Source organism: Vulpes vulpes, chromosome 8, assembly GCF_048418805.1.
Source record: "Vulpes vulpes isolate BD-2025 chromosome 8, VulVul3, whole genome shotgun sequence".
Taxonomy (NCBI): Eukaryota; Metazoa; Chordata; class Mammalia; order Carnivora; family Canidae; genus Vulpes; species Vulpes vulpes.
Genome location: NC_132787.1, coordinates 32,619,587 through 32,629,343, shown reverse-complemented (window position 1 = coordinate 32,629,343; position 9,757 = coordinate 32,619,587). Strand labels below are relative to the sequence as shown.

Genomic DNA, 9,757 nt, shown 5'->3' with positions numbered 1-9,757 from the left:
AGCAGTTGTACGTACTTCTGTCAAGGTGGTAGATAAAACTTGGGCTTGTCCCAACTGATAAATCTTACAACTGATCCTCAAGACTCATTATTTTAGGGAAGTGTAAGCAATTTATACATTTTCAGAGGTGCTGGGGTGGTCCAACAGACTAAAAAGAACAGATTCCTGGAATTTGGCTTATGAGAGAAAGGATAGGGTGATCAGGTGAGTCAATAGGACTAGGCTCCAGATCAGGATTGAATAAACTGACTGAACTACTTGTAGTTGTTCAGAGTTGCTATGCATATTTGTGTTTGTGGCTTTGCACCTGTTTTCTCTGCCTTGATTGTCCTCACTCATAGTGTGCATTAGTCAGGGTTCTCCAGAGAAAACAGGACTCAAAAAAACAAATACATATATAAAGATAGAAATATAAACATGTAGTTAAATAGAAATACATGTTTATATATTGAATATAAATATATATTTTAAATATACGTGTGCATGTATATACATGTGTGTATATAAATAAATAAATATATATATATATATATATATATATATCTCAGAGAGAGAGAGAAAGAGAATAATTTATATTAAGGAATTGGCTCACATGATGGTGGGAGAAGGTGGACAAGTCCAAGATGTGCAGGGTGAAGAGTGACTCCTGCAGTGTAAGTCTGAAGGCCATCTGCTTGCTGAATTTTCTCTTGCTTGGGAAAGATCAATCTTTTGTTCTACTGAGGCCTTCACTTCATTAGATGAGGCTTACCCACATTATAGAGGGCAATCTGCTTTACTCAAAATCCACTGATTTAGGGGATCCCTGGGTGGCGCAGCGGTTTAGCGCCTGCCTTTGGCCCAGGGCAGGATCCTGGAGACCTGGGATCGAATCCCACATCGGGCTCCCGGTGCATGGAGCCTGCTTCTCTCTCTGCCTCTCTCTCTCTCTGTGACTATCATAAATAAATTAATTAATTAAAAAAATCCACTGATTTAAATGTTCATCTCATTTAATATATCCTCACAGAAACATCCAGAATAACGTTTGACCCCATATCTAGGCACCAAGGCCCAGACAAGTAACTCATAAAATTAACCATCACACAGTTTGCCTGGGATCTTCCCCTAACTTTTTAAGGTTCAGCCTAAATATCTTCTCTTTCTCTGTTCTGCCACTGAACTTCAGCACATTCTTATATTCCAAACTACATTCCACAGTATTATAATAATTTGATCACATGTCTGTGGTCTCTGTTAGATATTGAGCTTTCTGAGGGCAGGGATGGTGGGGTCTTTTGGAGATGATATTACAAGATGATATGCTAAGCCCTATTCAATGCCTAGCATAGAGTTGTTCAGTGAAATTTGTGGCATAAGGTGATGAATTAGTGGAAGGATTCAGAAGCCAGAAATAATAGCAGCATTAAGTTATTTAGTCTCCAAATGATGGGCTTATTTTCTGAATATTTGTTGCATCAGAGATGCAATATAACTTGGCCACCTTGTCCCAAGAACACATGTACACACATACCCATCTACATTTTGACAGACCCTGGGAAGATTTGCCGAGGTCATTAGAGATGCATACAATGATAAGCCCTTCCTGCTTTTCTCAGGGCAGGATGAAGCAGAGGGAAGAACCAGGTTTAGAGCTTCAGATAATTTGCCTCTAACTCATGTGGACAGTCCTTTGCTAATTGTCAAAACTTGGCCATGATTTGTATAGTTCCAAAAAGTTGTATTTTTTTAAATCAATCATATAAGAACAACAATAATAATGCCTACAACACAATGTTAGAAAAATTAAGTGCCTGGCATATAGTATGTACTTAGTAAAAATTGATCCTCCTTCTCTCTTCCTTATCTAGGTTTGAAGTAATATCTAATATATGGTGCATTAACTGGTGAAACTAAGAACATGTTAATGACTTTTTAAAAAGATTTTATTCATTTATCCATGAGACACACACACACACACACACACACACACACACACACACACACACACAGAGGCAGAGACATAGGCAGAGGGAGAAGCAGGGAGCCCGATGCAGGACTTGATCCCAGGAGCCTGGGATCACACCCTGAGCCAAAGGTGTCCCACTCAACCACTGAGCCACCCAGGCATCCCCATGTTAATGAGTTCTAAAGATAGTTTTGCTGTCTCTTGATGTTCTAGGCTTCCTTTCTGTCTTCTTTCATTTTTTGACCAAAAGGGAGAATGTAGATTGTGTAAGAGATTGTTCCATATGAAAAAACAGAGATGATGGCTGTGTGTACCATTTTGTTCTTTGTTCTCTCTCTCTTCCCCCTGCCCCTCCTTACTAAAATAAATAAATAAATCTTAAAAAAAAACCCTTGGGTCAACATCTCCTCATCTGCTGTCTGTCTTCTGCTTCTTGCCTCACATTCCCTCTCTCTCTGTCTTTCTGTCTCTTTCTCTCATCTCTAGCACTCTGTCTCTGTTTCTCTATATTTTTATTTCTTAACTAATATGTTTAGGATTAGGATAAAGATTCCAGATGGATACATGGATGAGTGAATAAAAAAGTAGAGGTTGAGGAAGAGCTATGGAGTTAAAATGACTGCTTTTTAAAATTTTTTTCTGGAAAGTTCCCTGGTGGTGACTTTGGAGCTGCTGATCTACTAAAAGGCAGAATGTAGTAATGCTTAAACTCATAGCTCTGGAGCTGAACTGCTGGGTTCAAATCCTGGGTGTGTATGACTTTGGGTAATTAATTCTGTTTGTCTCCCAGTTTCCAAAATGGGGCTAATGATAGTACTACCATGTTGAATTGTTGTAAGAATTAAACAAGCTAACTTATATATGGATTTTATAATAATATGTTTTAGTAAGTGTTCAGTAATCTGTTAGTTGCTATTATTTATTTTGATGACTTAAAATCACCAATAATATAATTGCTTAAATACAAAGTAGGACTCACAAATAATAAATTCAACATCACTAACAAGAAAACTGCAATTAGAAATCCTCCTTTCCAAAATTGAAGCAGTAATCAAAAATCTCCCAACAAACAAGAGTCCAAGGGCCGGATGGCTTCACAGGGGAATTCCACTGAACATTTAAAGAAGTAACACCTATTCTTCTGAAGCTGTTTCAGAAAAATATAATAGAAGGAAAACTTCCAAACCCATTCTATGAGGCCAGCATTACCTTGATCCCAAAACCAGACAAAGATCCCACCAAAAAGGAGAATTACAGACCAATATCCCTGATGAACATGGATGCAAAAATTCCCACCAAGACACTAGCCAATAGGATCCAACAGTACATTAAAAGGATTATTCACCATGATCAAGTGGAATTTATTTCTGGGTTGCAAGAGAGGTTCAACATTCACAAATCAATCAATGTGATAGATCACATTAATAAAAGAAAGGACAAGAACCATATGATTCTGTCAATTGATGCAGAAAAAGCAATTGACAAAATACAACATTTTTTAAAATTAAAACTCTCCACAGCGTAGGGGATAGAGGGACATACCTCAATATCATAAAAGCCATTTATGAAAACCCCGCAGTGAATATCATCTCAATAGGGAAAAACTTAGAGCTTTTCTCCGAAGTTCAGCATGACAGGGATGCTCACTCTTACCACTGCTGTTCAACATAGTACTAGAAGTCCTAGCCTCAGCAGACAACAAAAAGAAATAAAAAACATTCAAGTTGGCAAAGAAGTCAAACTCTCACTCTTCACAGACGGCATGATACCATATATGGAGAACCTGAAAGACTCTACCCCAAAATTGCTAGAACTCATACAGGAATTCAGCAAAGTGGCAGGATACAAAAATCAATGTACAAAAATCAGTTTCATTTGTATACACTAATAATGAGACAGAAGAAAGAGAAATTAAGGAAATTAAGGAAATGATCCCATTTACAATTGCACCAAAACTATGAGATACTTAGGAGTAAACATAACCAAAGAGACTCTAAAAACTACAGAACACTTATGAAAGAAATTGAGGAAGACACAAAGAAATGGAAAAACATTCCATGCTCATGGATTGGAAGAATAAATATTGTGAAAATGTCTATGCTACCTAGAGCAATCTACACATTCAATGCAATCCCTACCCAAATATCACTGACATTTTTCACAGAGCTGGAATAAATAATCCTAAAATTCCTCTAGCTATTCTAGACCCTGAATAGCTAAAGTAATGTTGAAAAAGAAAACCAAAGCTCGTGGCATCACAATTTTGGACTTCAAGCTATATTACAAAGCTGTAATCATCAAAACAGCATGGTACAAAAACAGGCACATAGATCAATGGAACAGAATAGAGAACTCAGAAATGGACCCTCAACTTTATGGGCAACTAATCTTCCACAAGGAAGGTAAGACTGTCCAATGGAAAAAGGACAGTTTCTCCAACAAATGGTATTGGGAAAATTGGACAGCCACATGCAGAAAAATGAAACTGGACCATTCTCTTACACCACACACAAAGATAAACTCAAAATGGATGAACAACCTAAATGTGAGACAGGACTCCATCAAAATCCTAGAGGAGAACACAGGCAACAATCTCTTCAGCCTTGGCTGCAGCCACTTCTTGCTAAACACATTTCCAAAGACAAGGGAAACAAAACCAAAAATGAACTGTTGGGACTTCATCAATATGAAAAGCTTCTGCACAGCAAAGGAAACAGTCAACAAAACTAAAAGACAACCTGCATTAATGGGACAAGATATTTGCAAATGACATATGAGATAAAGGGCTAGTATCCAAGATCTATAAAGAACTTAGCAATCTCAACACCCAAAAAATAAATAATCCAGTCAAGAAATGGGCAGAAGACATGAACAAATATTTCTCCAAAGAAGACGTACACATGGCCAACAGACATATGAAAAAATGCTCCATATCTCTTGGCATCAGGGAAATGCAAATCAAAACCATAATGAGATAACCACCTCACACCTGTAGAATGGCTAAAATTGACAAGTCAGGAAACAACAAATGTAGGTGAGGATGTGGAGAAAGGGGAAGTCTCTTACACTGTTGATGGGAATTCAAGCTGGTATATCTACTTTGTGAGGTTCCTCACAAAGTAGAAATAGAGCTACCCTACCACCCAGCAATTGCACTACTAAGTATATACTCCAAAGATACAAATGTAATGATCCAAAAGGGCACGTGCACCCCAATGTTTACAGCAGCAGTGCCCACAATAGCCAAACTATGGAAAGAGCTGAGATATCCATCGACAGATGAATGGCTAAAGAAGGTGTATGTATCTATATGTGTGTGTATATGTATACACACACACATATGTGTGTGTGTGAGAGAGAGAGAGAGGAATACTACTCAGCCATCAGAAAGGATGAATATTTACCATTTACATTTATGTGGATGGAACTAGAGTGTATTATGCTGAGTGAAATAAGTCAATCAGAGAAAGACAATTATATGGTTTCACTCATATGTGGAATATAAGAAACAGTGCAAAGGATCCTTCCCTCTGAAGGGAGGGAAAACTGAATAGGAAGACATCCAGAGAGGGAGACAAACAATGAGAGACTCTTAACTATAGGGAACAAACTGAGGGCTGCTGGAGGGGAGGTGGGTGGGGGATGGGGTAATTGGATGATGCACATTAAGGAGGGCGTGTGATGTGATGAACACTGTAATATGCAAATGATGAATTACTGAACTCTACATCTGAAACAAATGATGTACTATATGTTGGCTAACTGAATTTAATGTTAAAAAAAAAAACAAAAAAAGAAACCTCCCTTTCCAAAAGACAGAATTCCCTTCCTTTAAGGTGATTTCCTCTTATATAGGAATAGTAGGCTTACAATTAGGTTAGCTAGGATATCATTCTGTAGTTTTCCCCTGAGATCTAGTGAGAATTGAGATCCATTGTCCATAAGATGTTCATTCTTTCCTTTTCTCTTTCTTCTTTCTTTTTTCTCTTTCTTTCTCTTCTTTCTCTTCTTTCTTTCTTTCTTTCTTTCTTCTCTTTCTTTCTTTCTTTCCTCTTCTTTCTTTTCCTTCCTTCCTTCCTTCCTTCCTTCCTTCCTTCCTTCCTTCCTTCCTTCCTTCCAGTTTTATTTATCTACTCTAGAGAGAGAGAGGGAGAGAGAGAGAGAGAGAGAGAGAGAGAGAGGGGCGGGGGGCAGAGGGAAAGACAATCTGAAGCAGACTCCAAGCTGAGCATGGAGTCTGAGCTGGGGCTCTATACCATGAGCCCCAAGATCATGACCTGAGTCTAAACCAAGAGTCAGATGCTTAACTGTGCCACCTAGGCACCCCATAGGTTATTTTTTCTACCACAAGGTCCTCTATTAGCAAAGAAGCAGCCCAAACCTACCTCTAGACTTCACTAGAGGGGTTTATGTCTTTTTGTCTCTTACTCAGAAAGGGTCTCTAGACCAATAATTATGTTTATACCAAGCCAAAGAGATAGGCCATTATACCAAATTTTAAAGCTGACACTTTCCCATGAAAGGTTGCTTAAAAGAAAAAAAAAAAGAAAAAAGAAATGTAAATGTGCAGTCATCACTTTAACACTTCACATTTTTAAGGTAAAAGACTGTCTAAAACTGAATTTATTTTCCCTAATTTATAGGTCTTGTTTACATTTGGCCCTTCATTCTTCTCTTACAGTGTGTGTCTCCTCACTTTTTCAAAGGATAATATTTACTGCAGAACTGCAGCGGAGCTGTCCTGTTAATGCAGTGTTAGCGGGAGGTAAGGGCCAGTCACCCTGGGCCGCCTCCTGCCCCCCACCCCAAGGAGAAGATGCAGATGAGTCTGCTTCCAGAAGGTGGAGCTGTTACTGAAGCTGGCCTGGGAGGGAAGGAAGGGTGGTAGCCCCCCAGGGCAATCTGGGCAGCAGCAGGGAGCCCGTGCTGGACGAACAAGAGGTAGAGGGGGCAGGTGTGGAGGAAGGTCTGAGCTGTGGCAGGTGGTTGTTTTTCTACTGGTTCCAGAGCTGTGAACTGTCAGTTTGGAAGGGTGTGTAATTTATTTCTAATTGTAACTGAAGTGGGAGGAGATGCCCACCTCAAGTCTAAAGACATTGACAGGTCTGGGGATATCTAAAATTCCGAGGTCTCTGGGTAACCTGCTTGCATGAGAATTGAGGCTCCTCCTGAGAGGAAGTCAGTCTGAGGGAAGAGGGAGCAGGTTCTGAGCTTCACCAGTAACAGTGTGGTGGTGGATCTCGGAGTGCTAATTGTGCAATCCGCCTGGAAGCGGCTCCTGAGTCATGAACACGAGTCTGCATCTTGTGGGGAGAAAGAAATCTGAGCAAACATCCAAGAGAGGGTTGATTAGAAGTCCTAGGCACCGAGGTACAAGCCACACCACCTTCGGACTCTCCTGGCAGACCATAACATCTGTGGTGGCCCAGAGCAGGTCCCACATAGTGGCCCACCATGCATCATGCTGTGACTGGGGTGGTGGGGACATTGCTAACAATGCTCATACGTGCCACGCACCCAGAACCTACTTCCTGCCTGGCCCTGTGCCAACTGCTTTAAAGTCTTCTCTCATTTAGGTTTCAAAATAAATCTAGGAGGTAGATTCTATTTCCAGGCTCATTTTGCAGAAAAGGACACAGAGGCAGACTTAACTTGAGGAAATGACAGGGCCTGGGTTTGCAGCTGGCTGGGCCACCCTTACCCTTGGTACCCATCTGAGCTTTGTACAGGCGATGGCATCTGCCCACAGTACGTGCCCGGATGACAAGATGGGGTTGTGGTAGGGGTTCAAAGCAGTGATGACTGGCATTGTCTTGAAGTCTTTGTGGTGCTCTTGGACTTGAGCCAGACCTTAAAGACTTGGATTTGGGAAAGGACTTTCAGACAAGGATGAAAGCAGGAGAGGGTGAGATGAGGTTCAGGGCAGTGAGATGCCAGTCTAAGTGGGTGCAGGGGTAGGGGTGAAGTCTGTGTAGGAAGAGTGGGCTGGAGCCAGTAGGCCGATGCCATCGAGGCTGCACATGTGGGCGTACAGAGTGAAGGGAGGGTGAGTTGGGCTACACTTCCCTATGACCCCAGGAGCCTTCATGTTGTCTTCTGTCTGTGGTCTCACTCACCAAGCTTTGGGTTCTTGGAGTTCACCCGAAGCTATGGATTATTGATGGGTCCTGGTCCATGCCCATAAAGCTGGCATCAGAAATAAAATATTTTTTTTCCTGAAGAAAGTTGAAGAGAAAATAACTTTATTGTCAATTCTCAGTGATCTGTGAGGAAATAAGGTTAATTGAGATCTACAGATTTCAGTAGCTAATGGCTTTGCCTTCTTTTGCAACCCATGTTTCGCCACTGCTTCCAGAAAACAGCAAAATAGAGTAATCAGATTTTCACATTTACTCCTTCATGTCCTCCATCTGAAGTGCTAATAAGCAGCGAAATGGCCCAAATGTGGACAGCAGGAGGGAGAGGAAGGAAAACCAGAGGTCTGGATAGCTGTCCGCTTACATGCAAAGCTGCTAAGAAATGCAGAACTGAGCATTGGGATGTTTATGCCAATGCTGCTGTGGCTGGCTGCCGGGTGGGAGCCAGGAGGTGGGACAGGGGTGGGGCAGAAATATGCACAATGGTTGCACATGTCACTGAAGTTCAGAGGTCAAGGACACCCCATAAGAGCTACATGTCCTAAGAAGTGTGACAAAATACCCTTTTGGGAAAGCTTACATGGGGAGCACAGGCAAAAAATCGGAGTATCAGCTCACAGGGGAAAGGAGTTCAGGTAACTCGGTGTACCTCATCCTCCCTCTTCTGTTCCTCTGGATAGTGGCTTTGTGTGGTAAATATTTATGTAATATCTGAATTAGTGGTGATGTCATACATGCCCTTGTATCTTAGAACATCCTGTGATTTAGAATTGAAACTATCATCTCCATTTCTGCTAAGTAGGATCTATTCCTGATGTGAAATGCAGGACCTTGGGAGGAACATTTATATCTGAGAGAAAAGGGCCTGGTGTGTAATCTTAAGAGCAACCCTCCTTTCTCTTGTAAGCAAGGGAAATGGGCTTTGGCCACATAAGGAGGTTGTGAGGTGGGGGTGGTGGGGCAGGGATGATGGGACTAGGGAGAAGGTCAAGTGTTTTCCACCTGTCTTAACAGTAGGAGTGTACAGAACTTACCACAGACCACAGGCAGAGGCCCGGGGCAGCAAGAATCTTCAGCAGCCAGGGGATGTGGAGGAAGATGGTGAGGTCATCTGACAGGAGGAGGAGAGGCAAGGATAGCACGGGCTCTGTGTGGCTGCAGCCTCTGCTCAAACCTTTGTCTACGGTTCTGACACAGCTCCCCAGAGAGAAGGCACCGTGACAGCTCCTTTTTCTCTTGTAGCAGACTGCACATTCTTCTGTGGTCTCGGACCTCTCATCCTTGACAGTGGCTACCCTGGCCTCTTGTAGCCCAAGAGCCCCAGGGTAAAGCCCAACCATAGCAGCTTTGGGCTGCACAGGCATGCCCAGAACATCATCCTCAGGGGAATGCAGAACCTGATGGGACTTTCCATGGGCTGGGGGTCTGGACTACATATCATGGTGCATCAAAGCCTGGGAAAGGGGTGACACCTTGAAGGCAGATAACCCACTGAGGTTCTTTCCATACTCGGCAGCATCTCATCTTCTTATTGTGGGATGTGAGTGACCATGCTAATGGTGGAAAGACAGAGTTAGGTAGGAAATTTGCATGTTGTCACAATATGGAGAGGGAGTTTCTGTATGTAAATGTTGGGAAAGTTTACTCCTGTGAGATCTTTCTAGTTATTATT

At 41.7% G+C, this 9,757-nt stretch overlaps 1 long non-coding RNA gene across 1 annotated transcript; it reads right to left on the bottom strand.

The window, feature by feature from the left end:
- Nucleotides 1-1,907: 1,907 nt before the first annotated feature.
- On the bottom strand, nt 1,908-9,197 carry LOC140599908 (uncharacterized). Its single transcript, XR_012002957.1, has 3 exons — nt 9,120-9,197; nt 8,065-8,163; nt 1,908-6,083 (listed from the first exon to the last, which is right to left on the bottom strand). It is a non-coding gene; the product is annotated as an uncharacterized lncRNA (long non-coding RNA).
- Between the last annotated feature and the right edge of the window lie 560 nt (nt 9,198-9,757).